Below are 5,095 nucleotides of genomic sequence, written 5' to 3'. Positions count from 1 at the left end.
AAAAAGTAGGTTCAAAATGTAGTATAAAATACAATAATTAACAACTTAATATATTAAAGAGACATATAAAAAAGGGTTAATATTTGAAATTCTGCATGTGCCACATAAATTAGAACAAAGAGAGTAATAAATATTATTTTCAAAATTATGTTAAAAAAAAGTACTACAAATCACAATAGTTAACAATTTAAAATATTTTAAAAATCATATAAAATTTTCAATAACTTCTCAAATTCCATAATATGACATAAATTATATATATATATATATTGGGCCCCGTGCTGGCACGGGGTCTTATATCTAGTATATTAATATATGTAAATAGAGAAGTTTCTATTTTTTCAACTTAACAATAAGAGTTAAGGTTGTTAGTCAAAAGTAGGAAAGTGAATAATTTGACAACTTTTTTTGTGAAATTTTTTCTTAAAAGAAGAAAAAAAAACAATTGGATTGAGAATAAATTAGATTTATTTGTTACAATAGGTAAAGATAAACTATTAAAAATAAAAGATTGTACCAATGTAAATAGGCTAACCTATATTTATTTACTTTAGCCCCAAACCTATTATTGTTATTTTACCTTAAGAGTTTAAAGTATATGCATGGAAATTCTAAGAGAATTTCATCCCATCAGATCTCTAATAAAATACTACATAAAGTAACTTATCATAAAAAAGTTAGACATGTAATATATAAAACAAAATAATTTACCTGTTATAACACATATAGATAATTTAATTATCTCGATTTGGGATGTCAAAACATCAATTAGATCGGAAATCAAATCTTAAAGTGACTTCAGAATGGGTTCGAGAGCTTCGATCAATTTTTTTTTTTTATTACACCAATCTATATAAATTGTACTTGTGATTTTCAAACCAGATATGAAACTTCATAAGGTATGTAACTTAGGCTGCTATTTTTCTCACATAGCTAGGCTTTGCCCCCCCCCCCCATAAATAGACCCTCCAAATCTCTGTTGTATATGAAAAAAGAGAGAGAGACATATATAGTTTGAGAAAATCTCTTATTTTTCTCGTCAATCTCCAATAGCTAAAAAATATTTCCTTTCTATATTTTATTTGTTTATATTTAATTTGTGCTTAGAAAATGATAATACTAATCTCCATTTTAACTTACATATTTTTATAGGTCGGAAGGTAAGGTAGCATTAAGCTTGACATAATATTCAATAACGCTAGTATAGCTGGTAAGCCAATTACCAATATCTTTTAAGTAGATTACGACATATTCAAATTGTTCCCATCTACTAGTGAAAATGACGATAATTAATTAACGATAATAACATAATTATTGCCAAATATATATTTGTAGTATCAATTGCTAGTGATAATTATATTTTTGCATTTTTTTTGTAAATGACGTTAAACCCTATAGCGACAATATCGGATCTAATGAAAATTAACTAATGTAAAGGCTTTAACATTCTTTGTATAATGTGTATATTAATTACCGTTAAATGTTATTTTTGTTATAGTACTGCTCAACACTCCACCAATAAATAAAAAGGAAAATTGAGATTTATTTGTCTTCTTCAATAAGTGACGTCTCAATTGGGATGAATTTTTTAAAGTAATTTTCAGGACTTCTTAACGTCAGCATAGAGATTTTACCTTGCATGAATCATATTAACTTAAATTTTAACACAAAATTTAAAATTAATAATAAAAATTACTAAACATTTCTCACAATAATTTTTATCACCATATAACTCTAATATCAATATTTTGAGGCCTGACACAAAAACTTTAGGATAAATTTTAGGAATCAGATAGTTTTAATATGAAATTACAATCTATCCCTCTTTAGTTTGTAATTACACTAATCCCATAAAAAGTAACACAAACTGGATACATAATATGTAGTTCGAATACATTAAAGAGTATCTCAGATACATTATAATATAAACTGAATACATAATATGTAGCTCGAATACATTAAAAACTAGCTCGAATACATTATAAAATAAACCAGATACATAATATGTAGCTCGGAATTCGAATACATTAAATACTGGCTCGGATACATTAATATGTAGCTCAGATACATTAAAGAAATAAGAGATTTTAGAGGTTTTTAGAAAATTTTCCAAAACTTTAGTTGCTTGTGTAACATGGTTGAGCTGTCTGATGTAATGTACTCGATAAGTGATTTTAAGAAAATGATAGCTAAAGAACAACAAGCGGGGATAGCTCAGTTGGGAGAGCGTCAGACTGAAGATCTGAAGGTCACGTGTTCGATCCACGTTCACCGCATATATTTTTTTTTAATTTTAAGATTTTTGGAGGGGAGGAGAAAATATTAATATTGAATTTAACATTTTTGGGCTTTTCATCAACTTTAATTATGTGGTGGGAAGGAGAAAATATTAATATGAATTAAGTTGGATTAAATAAAAGAAAAAGTTTTTAAAATAACTACATATTAAGCTTAATTAGAGATCTTTGGCAACAAGATTTGGGAAAGAGACGACGAGAGAATTGATGGATACGTGGTGTATTAGGTTATCATGAATACAATTGATTTGTTGATGATACAATTGATTTGTATCAACATATATAATTGTATCAAATGTATACATCTCTTGTGTATTCACTGTATTTTGTGTATCAACGAATACAATCATATCAAGTGTATTAACTTTCTATCAAATATATCAACTATGTATTTGTTCCTTGTATATTCACTTTGTATCAAATGTATCAAAGAACTATATCAAGTGTATCAATGAATACAATTATTTTAAGTATATATACTTGTATCATGTGTTATACATTTATATGTGTTAAAACTCTATATCGACGTAACTTTCTAATGTGCTAAAACAAATTTAAGTATATAGTATTTCGCTTTTAAATCATTTGCAGCAATATTGTGGCGGTCCTCCTTTGAACATACTATCATACATATTGTTATAAAGATTAAGCAAGGTCGTCTTTTACTATATGTAACACTGAATTTTGTAATATTACAATTAACATGTTAAACAAGTATCAAGAGTGATTGCTTCTTTTTGAAAGAATTTTTCAGTTTTCAATAATAAATCTTGAATAAATCTCTCTCTCTCTCTCTCTCTATATATATATATATATATATATATATCACAAGTAACAAGTCAAGACGTATCAATGCCACTTGAGGAAGCCATATTTGTTCTATTGTATATTTATTACTTGGTAAAATGTTGGAAAAATAAATAACCTTAATTATTTAATCTATATTTAGATTCTAATATAACATTTTGATATATTTAAATGTTTATATTCAAATTCTAATGTCTTAATCTTAATGCACATCTTAATACTCAAATCTCTATTTAGATTTAGACGTTTTATAATAAAATCAAATGAAGCGTAATAGCATCTCACGTCAGGTATATATAAGTACTTAGCTTCTTGGTAATAAAACAAATATGCTACTCAATTTTGAGAATAAGCTAAGTATGCCACTAGTTACTGTCACAAAATTGGTTCAAAACTTCAAATATGCCTTTAATTCATGAACAACAGAAGCGTTTCAACATTATAACCTATTTTTATTGGGAGAAAGGCTAAAGTTCACCTTTGTTGAAACTTAATCAACATAATTTCATCACCAATCACTATAAAAAAAATAGAGATACAAAGATATTTATTTAGTGATATTTGAAATAAATGTGAAGAGTTTTTTTCCCGATATTTATTTAAAAATATCATAAAACTAATCACATTTGAGATAAATGACATAAAAATAAGGATAAATTATTTATATGCACATCTTTATTTTTCATAATTTCCATCATTCCCTACCATTTCAAAATATTTCCAAAATCCCTTATTTTCCCCAAATTTTCAAGTCAACCGGATACATAAGTATCCCATCCTTAACACAGGATTTCCTTCCTTTTTTTCACTCCTTTATTCTCTCCATAATTTGCTCTACAATCTTATCAGTTACAATTTTCATATCAATTTGATTTTCAAAAGGATTCTCTACAATCTTATCCGTTAGAATTTTCATATCAATTTTATTCTCAAAAGGATTTTCTCTCCAATCAATCAAATTCAAACTACTCAATTGATATATTGTGTCTCCTCCACAATCGTCTTCTTCAATTTTATTTTATTTTCTTCTTTATTTCATTATGCATATGGATCAGGATCATTCTTTTAGTGTTGGTATTACTCAACTAGTCGAAGAAGGATGCATCTTCGCCTTCTAAATAGACTATGGAAAAAATGCTCAAAAAGACGAAAAAAGTCGATCTACTGGTGGCTTTTGTAATGACTTTGGATCGAGATTCATGAGTGACATCTATGTTAATAGTAAAAAAAAAAATTACAAGAGTGAATGTTGAGAAGGAGAATGAGAAGAAGGATGTACATTCGTTTTCTAAAGTAAATGTAGAAAAAAGTGGATGTACATTTGTCTTCTAAAGTGATTGTTGAGAAAGAGAAGTCGAAATAGATCAGATTGTTGATTTTTTTCTGATTTTTTTTCTGATTTTTTCTCGTTCATCTTTTTTCTGATATATATGCGTTCAGATTTTTAATGTATCAGGTGTTTTGATTTCTTAAATTAATGTATAATGTCTTCGTTTCAACATTATGATACATTACTATTTCACTATGTACAATGTATCGTGTTCAAATTACTAATTAGATACATTAACTAGATTTTTAATGTATCTAGTTAGTTTTGTTTCTTAAATTAATGTATAATGCCTTTGTTTCAATACTATGGTACATTACAATTTTATCATACACAGTGTATCGTGTTCAAATATTAATTTTGATACATAAACTTAATTAGTTTTGATACTTGATATAAAACTTCTTCCAAATGTATCATTTATCATGTATCTAGGTGTTGCTATGTATCTTCTCTCTTATTCAAATTTAGAAGGATATGTAACAGTACACAGTACATGATACATCAAAGTGTCACACAAGTATGTATCAGATTCATAAACAGTGATACACAAATGTTATTATCAAAAGTTTGTTTAGTTCGAGGCAAAATATGAAGTTCTTGCAGCTATGTATCTGATACAATAAACATGAAGCGCATTAATACATATATTATATCATGTATT

General features: G+C 26.8%; 1 non-coding gene across 1 annotated transcript; it reads left to right on the top strand.

Annotated features, from left to right (window-relative positions):
- The first annotated feature begins 2,203 nt into the window (after positions 1–2,203).
- On the top strand, positions 2,204–2,276 carry TRNAF-GAA (transfer RNA phenylalanine (anticodon GAA)). The gene has a single exon. It is a non-coding gene; the product is annotated as a tRNA-Phe (tRNA).
- Positions 2,277–5,095: the final 2,819 nt, after the last annotated feature.

Source organism: Solanum tuberosum, unplaced genomic scaffold (genome assembly GCF_000226075.1).
Source record: "Solanum tuberosum cultivar DM 1-3 516 R44 unplaced genomic scaffold, SolTub_3.0 scf00352, whole genome shotgun sequence".
In the NCBI taxonomy this organism is placed as follows: Eukaryota; Viridiplantae; Streptophyta; class Magnoliopsida; order Solanales; family Solanaceae; genus Solanum; species Solanum tuberosum.
This window is presented reverse-complemented; position numbering and strand designations above follow the sequence as displayed.